Genomic DNA, 11,876 nt, shown 5'->3' with positions numbered 1-11,876 from the left:
GGAAGAACTGATCATGATCAAATATGCATATATCATGGTAAATGATGCATTAAGAAAATGTGTCATGTCAAATGAGAGTAGAATAGTTCAATTGAGTTGAACAGCATGACCCAACTTCCAAATATCGACAAAAATGTGATATGGTAAAATTTTACTTGAAAAATTATCACATGAAAATATGGAGAAATTCTATGAATGCACTATGGATTCAATTGAGTCAATGCTTTGCTTTAACAATTTCACATAATTTGTTGACCTTTCTCTTTTTTTTTTTTTTTTTTTTTTTTTGAAGAAAAAAAAAATTATAAAAGTAAAAAAAACTAAAGAAACCTATTATCAACTATTACTAAACAAATTGAATTTTTTTTTTTTTTTTTTTTGAATATTGATTTTAAGTACTCGGAGAAGAGAAAATCTATATTCAACGAAATATATTATTCAAACCGTTATAGCTTTCAACTAACCTTTGATGAAAATGTGGAATAGATGAACCATATATATCCAAAAGCCTATAATCAATTTGCATATAAATGCTACTAAATCAACTGAAGCCTTCAGAAAACTTTCCATACCAAATGGGTTCTCTACTGATCTTGTTAATGGATATCCTTGAGTAATTGAATTTGGCTCCCTTGACTCTTAAAATCTTTCCGATTCCTCCGTAGAAATCTCATTGTGAAACCGTATATGAGGTAAAAAACTTGAAGTTGAGTGTCAACGATAATGCCACATAAAAAGCTAACAAAATTTCGGTCGATGTAACCACAAAAATTGTCAAGCATCCAGATCTTGATCATCCATCTCCTCGAGGATAACATATTTTGTGACTATATTGGAAGTTGATGACACTATTTTTTCATTTTCACTTGCTTGGGATGTAGCTTTTGGTATTTGTACCAGTTGAATAAACTGACACCAAACATGATTATGACAAGTCCAATCCCTTTCAGCCAGGTAAATTGATCATGGAAATAGAAGACTACAACCGAAATGGTAACAGCCCCTTTGACTACTCCTGCAATTGTTACTGTTACCGTACTGGTCGCTTTGACAAGAATGTACTAAATTAAAACCATAAAAAAGGCTAGGGTTCCACCAATAAACATTAACAAGGAACCTCGAAGGACATGCCATGAATTATTAAAATAATCATTCTTTCTGAATTCATTCCACGGATCCACAGGAAGAAAGAGTAGAGCAGTGGCCACTGCCATCACTAGAGTCACATAACTCATCAAAGTAAGGGGATTCTTTAAACCGTATTCTTCTTTCTTTAAAAGAATCTGAGTCATGCACCAGTGAAACCCAGACATAACAGCAGCGAACATAACAAAAATGAAACCTCAAAATGCAAATTCTGTTTCTTTTGCAACAGTTAATAAAATTCCAGCAGTGATGATGAATATGATTCCCATAAGTTTAATGCTTGGATTCTCCAATTTGAATGCAAAAGCAAATACAAATAGAAATATATGAGCGGCAGATTTCTTCATAGCGGCAAATGTAACAGAAATGAAAACAAGGGAGGACGTAGCTGTGTTGTGGACGTGGGAAAGAGGAGACATGAGAGAGAAAGCAGGGGTGTTGAAATGGCTATTAATAGAGATGAAGAGAAGATCTACGATGTGAGGACGATGAAGGCAGAGAAAACTGAGTGCAACAGGAGCTGCAATGGAGTGACGTGAAGGAGCTGGCAGCAAGGGTGCTGTGTTGTAGGTTCTGTAATGGATGTGGGTTCAGCAAGGACGTGAGGAAGAAGGAAGAGATCAACATGGATTTGGATTCGATCTTGCCTCCCAAAGCTCAAACTTTTAACGATTTGAGCTGGTTAAACTCAACATTTCCTTCGACAGCGAGAAGTGAAATCGAAAATCATTTGAGTTAAATTCGATTTCAAAAGGAGAGGATGATTTAAATAATGAGAAAACGAAAGATTTCAAATCAGTTTGGACTGATTTCCAACTGATCAACAGAGAGGCTGAATCGGTCTCTGTTGAAGGAAGACGATAGAACCTCTTGAGAAGATGATGTGGGGGGAGTAAAAAATAGATTTTACTTGTTACACACCACCCACAAAAGCACATCGTTGCTGTTAATGGGTGTGAAAAAATTAAAATAAAAAATTACTCGGGGCACCCCGAAAACTTCAGCACCTTGTGCTGTTGACAGAATTTTTTTTTATTTTCTTCCTATTTTCTTCCTTGCTGTTCATAGGGCAGCACGCCTAACCATAAAAAAGTCATTTTTTTTGTTTTTGTTTTTTTTGAAAAATTAAAATTAAAAACCAAAAATTAAATAAAAAATAAAAATGTTGTTGAGGAATACATCGCACATCGGCCATCAAATAAAAAAAACGTTAACGTTCCAAACAACAATTATTTTTAATCGAAATATAATTACATGTGTAAAAAAAATCATGGTCCAAAAACCATTATCTCATCCTCAATAAAACTATTCCTTTGAAATCTCGCATTATTTAGGATCATTCCGAATGACTTTCGATTGAACCATAAAAAAATGATATACCAGATTAGGATATTTAAAATTGAATCACTTGATTTATAATTAAGCCAAAAGAATAAAGAAAAACATAAATAAATAAAACACATTAACAAATAATCAACTAACTAAAAATCAAATAAAAAGGTCCTACTACCGACGTATCCCATACTTGGGGCTTTTCAAGTTTGATCCTCAAGATCCCCAATGGAGTCGCCACTGAAAGCGCCCTCGATCCGCGGGGTGCGCAGATCTGCTTTTGACCCTTGAGGTTTGGGAGTCGCCACCTAGTTATTATGGTCTAGGAACCAAACTGACTCTAAAACGGATAATGAACTAATCTACTATAGAAAATCTGAATCCGGGGATCATGTTACGGGGTTGGAAGGTGTTAGGCACCAACCCCGCCCGGCCATTGCCGGTCTCTACTTATCCCAAATAAATCTACATCGCTAATGACAAACCTAGATTAAAAAATAATGAAAAATCTTACCTTCGATCTGCAAAAGTGATATTCCCTCAGATCTGGTGAAAACGGCTCCTTGTACCGTATTCCTCACTTCGTTCTATCTCCGGATCTGATTTCTAATCTCCGAGGTAAGGTATCTCTTTCTTGGATCTGGGTGCTTCGAATTTGTTGTGGATTTTTGGGATGTTTTTGAGAGGTTTTTGGGTGTTTTTTAGGCTAAAATCGGAGTAGGGGTGTTAGGGAAGGAGTTGGGGCTCCAAAATTAGGGTTTTGGGGAGGTTGTGGAGGTTTCTTCACCTACTTTTTCTAGGGTTTTTTCTTTGATACGAAAATAAGGTGTGGAGGCTCCTATTTATAAAGTTTTTAGAAGCATTAGGATTTGATTAGGGTTTCAATTAGGGTTTTAACTTAGTCTTTAGGGTTTTAATTTAGGGTTTTGACTTTAGTCTTATGAGATTGACTTGATTAGTTTAGATTAGGGTTTTGATTTAGGGTTTTGACCTTAGTCTTATGAGATTGACTCGATTAGTTTAGATTAGGGTTTTGATTTAAGGTTTTGACTTTAGTCTTATGAGATTGACTGTAATACTTGACTCTAGTCTTACTTAATTGACTTTAATTTTGACTTTAGTCTTATTTGATTGACTTTAATATCTTGACTTTAGTCTTGCTTGATTGACTTTAAATTTTTGGAGAACCCCCTCTATTATATCTTTGATTCTTTGGACCCCCAAATGGAGGGGTCCTTAAAGAAATATCTTGCGAACCATCAACAATTTTTCTTGAAAGTCTGATTGATCAATTTTTTGGTTTAAATTTTATAATTAATTTTATTAATATTTCACTTTACATTATTTAATGATTTATTTATTAATTTCGAATTTTTAATTATTAAAATTGTGAAATTACCATTTTGCCCTCGGAGAGGATTTTTTACGTTTTAAGTCGTTTTTCAATGTTCCAGGATGTTTTGGAATCGGTTTTTTGTAAGGAATTCAATGGGAATGTTGGTTTTTGTCATTTATGAAGTTTTTTGTATGAAATGGTCGTGAACTTTATGAGGGATATTTTCGTAATTTTGTCAAATTTTGTGAAAATTGGCGAAATGGCTTACTTGGTTTCAATTTGTTGTTTTATGTGTTTGAGTGGGTTTTCCTAAGCGTAATGCAGGCTCTAGGGTTGTTTTGATGTTAGGGGTATTTTTGTAATGTAGTGGTTTTTATTGTGATACTTCTTTTTGGTTTGCAAGATGATGATTTCTATGTTTCTGGGGTCGTAATTTCCTAGCGTAGCGTGATTTCTAAGTTTTGTCAGGTCGAGATACCTCATCCGAATTTCTGAAACATATCTGGTAACAAAATAAAGCATTAGAATAGACATCCATCATTGGGAACCTTTGTGATCGGGTCGACGACTTGATTAATCAGGCGGATGCAAAAATGGGGTGTCTACAGACATTGGCGTATGAAGCAGATTCTACCCACTTGGTGAAGTAGTCGATAGTCACTAGAATGAAACGATGCCCATTTGCTGCTTTAAGTGAGATTGGCCCAATGACGTCCATTCCCCAGAGTGAGAAGGGCCAAGGAGTGGTCATATTATGTAGCTCTGAAGGCGGAGTATTGATCTTGTTGGCGTAGATCTGGCATAGATGGCATTTGCGAACATGTTGATAGCAGTCGCTTTTCATTGTTGTCCAGTAATATCCCATCCGCATAATCTTCTTTGCTAGCATGTGAGCATTCATGTGAGGTCCACAGACTCCACCATGTACGGTTTCGATTAGTCGTTTCACTTCTGTTTCTGCCACGTATCGGAGCAAGACCTCGTGCTGTGACTTCTTATACAGAATACTGTTGCTTAAAAAGAATTGCCCTGCCAGTTTCTGAATAGTCCTTCGGTCATTAGACGTTCATCTGATGGGAGGGTTCGATCTTCAAGATATGCCTTGATGTCCGAGTACCATGGTTTTTCTTCAGATTCTTCGACTTTGACGGGTAGACAATAGGCTGGCTCGTCTTGAATTCCAATCTCAATTGGGTCGATGACCAGATCTTCTGAAATACTAATCATGGAAGCGAGTGTAGCCAATGCATCGACGAACTAGTTCTTAACTCTTGGCATGTATGTGAATGAGATTCGGTCGAAGTGTGAGCTTAGTTCCTCTAGATACTCGTGGTAAGGGACCAGTCTCTGTTCCCGAGTCTTCCATTCTCCAGTCGTCTGATAGACTACTAGGCTTGAATCTCGAAAACATCAATCTCATCTACCTCGAGATCTAGTGCTGCTTTTAACCCTGCTATGCATGCTTCGTATTCAGCCTCGTTGTTAGAGCATTGGAACTTCAACCTGATTGCTATCAGTACATGAGACCCATCTGGTTTAATCAAGACTATCCCTAATCTATTTTCTTTCTGATTGACTGTTCCGTCGAAGTACATCTTCCAGCCTAGTTCTTCGTCATCATCATCGTTTTCAATCTCAGTAAATAATATAGCTTCATCCGAGAAGTTTTTCTTTAACGGCACGTAGTCAGGCAATGGGTGCTCGGCGAGGTGATCCGCGATGGCTTGCCTTTGATGGCTTTTTGAGTGACATAAGTGATGTCAAACTCAGATAATAATAACTGCCATTTTGCTGTGCGGCCCGTTAGCGCTAATTTTTCGAATAGGTACTTCAGGGGATCCATCCTAACGATAAGCATAGTCGAGTAGCTGAGCAAATAATGACGCAATCATTGAGATGCCCAGACTAATGCACAGCAAGTCTTCTCAAGCGTTGAATATTTCACTTCGTAATCGGTAATTTTTTTGCTGAGATAGTAGATGGCCTGTTCCTTCTGTCCTGATTCATTATGTTGCCCTAACACACATCCCATCGACGTTTCTTGTACTGAGATATACATCAGCAGAGGTCGCCCTGGCGTAGGAGGGACTAAGACTGGTGGATTGAGCAGATATTACTTGATCTTATCGAATGCTTCCTGAAAATCTTTGTTCCATTTCTTCGGTGTATCTTTCCTCATTAGCTTGAAGACTGGCTCACAGATAGGCGTTAGTTGAGCTATAAATCGACTGATGTATTGTATTCTCCCCAAAAAGCCCCGAACGTCTTTTTCTGTGACAGGTACTTTCATCTCAAGGATATATGTAGTCTTTGCCGGATCTATCTCGATACCTCTTCTGTTGACTATAAAACCCAGTAGCTTGCCTGACGTTACCCCGAATACGTATTTGATCGGATTGAGCCTTAAACTATACTTCTTGAGCCTATCGAACAACTTCTTGAGATTTACCAGATGATCTTCTTCTACACTGGATTTAGCGATCATGTCGTCTACGTAGACCTCCATTTCTTTGTGGATCATATTGTGGAATAAGGCGGTCATTCCCGTTGGTAAGTCGCCCCTGCATTCTTCAGTCCAAATGGCATGACTTTGTAGTGGAAAGTACCCCATGGTGTGATGAATGCAGTCTTTTCTTGGTCTTTTTCCGTCATTTTTATCTGATTATAGCCTAAGAAGCCATCCATGAATGAGAACATGTCGTGCCCTGCTGTACTATCGACTAGAGTGTCGATGTGTGGAAGTGGAAAATCATCTTTAGGACTGGCTTTGTTCAAGTCTCGATAGTCAACACACATGCGTACTTTTCCATCTTTCTTAGGTATTGGTACAACGTTAGCTAGCCATTCGGGGTATGTAGAAACTGTAAGAAACCCTGCTTCGAACTGCTTCATGACCTCATCTTTGACTTTAGGTCCATTCTGGTTTTAGCTTTCTCAGTTTCTGTTTGATTGGCTTGCTTCCGGTGGCGATTGGTAGCTTGTGAACAACGAGATCTGTACCTAACCCCGGTATATCTCTATATGACCATGCGAAGACGTCCTGATACTTTCGTAATAGTCCGAGCATTTCTTCTTTCTGTTGCTACGTTAACAAGGCTCTGATCTTGACAATTCGTGGGTCCTCTTTGGTACCAAGATTGATTGAGTCTGTATCCTCGATGTTTGGCTGAACACCTCTCTCGTAATGTTCTACCAAATCTTTGATTTCTTTGAGCGGGTACTCCATTTCGTCCTCAGACTTTTCTTCTATCCCCATGAGGTCGAAGTCGAGTTCAAGATCGAAATCATACTCATCCCTTTCAAGTTCTATTTTATCTAGGTACTCATTTGATATAGACAAATCCCTTGAAAATTCCTTTTTTTGTTATTTTTTAAAAATATTTATTTTTTTGTAATTTTGAAAGCTTTTTGATTTTTGAGAAATTTTTGATTTTTTTACTTTTTGAGAAATATTTGTTTTTTTGTGATTTTCTGGATACTTGAAATAAGAAGAACAATCATGCAAATTTGTTAATAAAGATAAGGAGCCCTCAAAACAGTGTTTACCCGAGGACGAGAGCTCGTTATGATCCTCGGGCAAATTGATATCGCCTAACCGGGTTTTTTTTTGGAGGCTATGGTAGCCTCAAGGGTCAATGGGAATTCCTCCCAGTTGTGCAATGTCTCCCCTTCTTTGAGGGGGCGGATGATATGAGCAAGTGATTCGTTGGATGATTTGGTTGATGGTCTGAGATGACCATGATCTCCGATGGTTTGTTATCCGATTGGGGCATAGTCCCTCCCAAGCTTGGTGGGATAATGACTGATGCCCAGTCAATGCCCGTGGAGAAGGGTGATTCTTTCTCGTGGCTTGTAGTGATTTCTAGAGCGGTCTTTGATGGACTTTCATCGGAATCCCCATTGAATAGAACATCAATGCCTTCTACGAAGGATGATTGGGACTCGACGACTGGGTCTTCTTAAATGTGCACAGGTTTGGATTTTACCACTTTTGGCCTTTTGGTTGGTTTCATTGGCAGTGATTCCGATAAGCTGTCGGGTCTAGTATGTGATTTTGGGAAGCTGATGTTGATATATGGAACTCTGCCTAGATTCCAGACATTTGGTTCACAGTTTTGCCTTCTTGCTAGTCGAAGCTCCTTCTTCTTTTCATTCATTTCTGTAACATCCCTTTTTGTGGGCCTAAACCCTAAACCAAAATAAGGAGTATGCTTTCTTGCTTCGATCGGTGTAGCTCTTCCTCTTCCTTCCGGTCCCAACCCTTGCTTGGGTCGATAACCTGTCCTTTTCATAACTCGACCAATCATCAGATTTGTTCTTGATAGCTTTGCCCTTACCTTCTCTTTCCCCTTCTCGATGTGATTGACAGCAGCGAATTTGTATGAATGGTAGAGTGCCTTGTCCTTTGTCATATCTATATCAATAAATGGCACGTCCGGAGCTCTGCCAGCTAGGATAAGATTTTCTACCAGCACAGATATTATCCTTTGCTCCATAATGATTTTGACTCTCTAGTGCAATGAAGACGGTACAGCCCCTGCTATATGGATCCATGGTCTGCCCAGCAGCAGGTTGAAGGTCGTTGGTATTTCCATGACTTCGAATGTTACCTCGAATGTGCAAGGACCTATTGTGATCAGTAGGTCCACTTCGTCTAGCGAATCTCTTCTTGAGCTGTCGAAGTCTCGGACAACCTTGTTGTTTGGCTTAACGTGTGACCAGTCGGCGTTGAGTTTCCGGAAGGTCTCAAGCAGATAAACGTTAAGCACTGAGCCATTATCAATTAGCACCCTGGCAACCATCATGCCCTTGCATATGACTGTAATATTTAGTGGCTCGACGTGCCCTTCCTTCAGGCATAAATTCATTCTCTGTGAAAATAATAGGATTGGGGGCTATGATCTGGCAGACCGTTTGCTCCAACTGCGCTGGCGAGGTGGTTGCAGGTACATGCGATTTCCCCAGAACTCTCAGTAATGCCTCTTGATGCTCTTCCAATTTTTGCATTAGCCCCAAAATACTGATTTGAGTTGACTGTTTATTTAGCTGGTCCACAATATTATGCTCACTCTTTCGAACGAGCTTAATGAAGTCTGCAACCTCTTTGTCTATTATTTTCGCCTTCTCTTCCGTCTTATCATCTTTATACAGCTTATCCTTTCCCTTTACTTTTCTTTTCTCTTCGTCTGTCACCTCTTTTACTGTCTCTTTTGTTTCTTCTCTGATGTTCACCTCATTTTCTGACGATTTCTAGCACTTCCCTGCCCTTGTTATACTGTCGATGTCAGCCACCGTTGCTTCCTTCATGGTTTCAATCCCGGTGGTTATAGTGATAATGGTCTCATAGCTCCAAGGAACTGCCTGGTCAGAGCTACAGGGGAATGGTTTAGACGAGCGTATGGTTATGGGGGGTGGATCGAGTTTCATATTGAGGATGAAAGGTGACGATTTGGATGTAGTGGTGGTGGGATGAGCTATATGAGGATTGTATGGAATGACGAGTGGTGGACGTGAGGAGGAGGTGTATGGTATATGAAGGGGGGTCGGGTTGATCCTTGAGGAGTTGGCAGTATGTATGGTATAATAAGAGGAGGTCGGGTTGAATTTTGATGGTTCGGTGATCCATAAGGTATAACTAGAGGTGGTCGGGTAGTAGTATTTTGATGAGTGGGGTGGATGGTGAGGTCGGCCAATCTGAGTGGTGGTAGTGAATTTTGTGATGAATTTGTATAATGGTTGACTGTGTTAACCGCGGATGCCTGCAATTTCTTGGTTAAGTGGACCCTGATTTTTATCCCAATAGATGCTATCAAATCTAAGGGATTGAAGTCAAGTTCTCTGCAAACAACGTTTACCCTATGCCCGCTCCCCTCTCCATTGTGAGTTGGTAAGGGGTTTTGATTGATATTTTGTTGTTGGGGTGGGTTGGCAAGCCCATCTAGGATGAGAACCTTTTTATCAATCAGGTTCTGTACTTGATGCTTAAGCTGCCAGCATTGGTCTGTAGAGTACCCTAGTGTACCCATGTGGAATTCGCAGAACAAATTGAGGTTGTATCTTGGCCCTTTGACAGCTTCAGGATTTGGCGGATGTTTTGCCAGATACTTGCCCCTGAGTAGGATTGGCAATAATTCCGATAATGTCATAGGTAACATGGTGAATACTCTGTTTACTCTGTTGGGTCGTGCCTGCTGTGCAACTGGTGGGGGATTTGCCCTGAATTGGGTTTGAGGTGGAGGGTTCCATGTTGGCGGTGCTGGTACCCATGAAGTTGACGGTGTTTATGGTCTCGGTGTTGGTGAAGGGATGAAGAGGGGTCGATTCGATTATACGTTATTGACCTGAGTTTCTTCCCTCTTCTTTCCTGGAGGCACTGGCTTTCTCTGAGAAGGGATTCCTATTGTTGTCCCTAGACTCGTGAAATCAAATATCAAATCGGTTCGGATCCCATCCTCGACTCAATCCGCCACTTGTACTAGGTTTGAGAATGTGCCTGTGGTGTGTCCCACCAGATGAGTATAGAAGGCGTGCCCTAGTGTTGAGATAAACGTAGTATTCATCTCTTGCTCTGTCATTGCAGGCCTTACTTGTGAGGCGGACTCTCGCCATCTCTGTGCATACTCTTTCACCGTTTCCCGTTGCTTTCTTGTCATCTTGACCATGTCGTTTCGATCTAGTCCCACATCAGTATTGAACTGGTAATTTTGCCAGAACATTTCGGCTAAGTCCTGCCAGTTCTTAATGAGTGAGTGATCCAGTCCAGAAAACCATTTAAGCTCCTTTGAAACAATCGCACCAATAACCTGTCATCCTCGCCATATTGACACATGGATCCACAATACAACTTCAGATGCGACAACGAACACCCTACTCCGTTATATTTTTCAAACTCCAGACACTTGAACTTGGCCAGTAATTGAGCATTGGGGTAGAAGCACAGATCCTTGAATTGGGTTCTGCTCATAGTGTTGAGGCTGTTCATCCTCCTCATCTCTTCCTGCAGAGATTCGATTTGCTGAGTCAATTTTTCATCTGTTGCACTTTTGACTTCCGTAGCCCTGTACTCACATTCATCGTCGGGAATGACCATAGGGGGTGGTCGATTCGGTGGAATATAGAGCGGAGGCCCCTGATATTCAGGCCTTGTAGGTGGCATTGTGGTCTGTGGTACCTGTGGAGGTTGCTCGGGTAACTCTTGATTCGACCCGGATGCGTGCTGCTGTATCATTTGAGCTTGTAGTATGCTAGCGTTAGCTAACACAGTACTTACTATCTTTTCTTACCTCTCAATTATCTTTAGTAGTGCTGTGATTTGTGGATCGATACCAGACATTTCGGTTACTGGGGGTTGTGCTGGTTCAGACGAACTCATGGTGACTGTAGATGATCTTAAAAAATATGGAGGCACTTCTGGCTGGTTGTATTTCTTTCTCTTGGCCACCTGTGGGTACAAAAATTCAAATATTACTATCTTATTTACAAAAAATTAAGATGCATGACGTTTTATTAGATCAGGTAAAGGTGTTTATTATGAGTTTTAACGAAAAAATAATTTCTCGACGCGGAGCTGGCATCAATAAGGAGTTGGTAAAATATTTTACAAAAGAATTACATCGACACGGAGCTGGCATCGACACGGAGTCGGTAAAATGTTTTGAAAATAGAATTAACTCAGCGCGGAGCTGGTATCGACACGGAGTCGGCATCAACACGGAGTTGGCATCAGCATGAAGTTGGTATCAACACGGAGTCGAAAAAATATTTTGAAAAGTAATTTCATCAGCACGGAGCTGGCACTGACACGGAGTCGAGAAAATATTTTGAAAAAGTAATTTCATCAGCACGGAGCTGGCATCGACACGGAGTCAGGAAAATATTTTGAAAAAGTAATTTCTGAGATAAATCGAGTTAGAATAACTCATGTTTTTGGTAGCCTCTAATTCAATTCTCTGAAATCACCGTCGGCTAGGCAGATCTCCAGGGAAGAGGCGGCGCACAATGGCACTCTTAAATCACCTTGTTCCCTGAATAGACACAGTCTATCCCCCTCGTATCAATAAGG

General features: G+C 40.2%; 1 pseudogene; it reads right to left on the bottom strand.

Moving 5' to 3' along the window:
* Positions 1–406: 406 nt before the first annotated feature.
* On the bottom strand, positions 407–6,104 carry LOC147393215 (putative sugar phosphate/phosphate translocator At1g06470 pseudogene; annotated as a pseudogene).
* Positions 6,105–11,876: the final 5,772 nt, after the last annotated feature.

Source organism: Akebia trifoliata, chromosome 10 (assembly GCF_017979445.1).
Source record: "Akebia trifoliata isolate Shusen 1 chromosome 10, ASM1797944v1, whole genome shotgun sequence".
Lineage (NCBI taxonomy): Eukaryota > Viridiplantae > Streptophyta > Magnoliopsida > Ranunculales > Lardizabalaceae > Akebia > Akebia trifoliata.
This window is presented reverse-complemented; position numbering and strand designations above follow the sequence as displayed.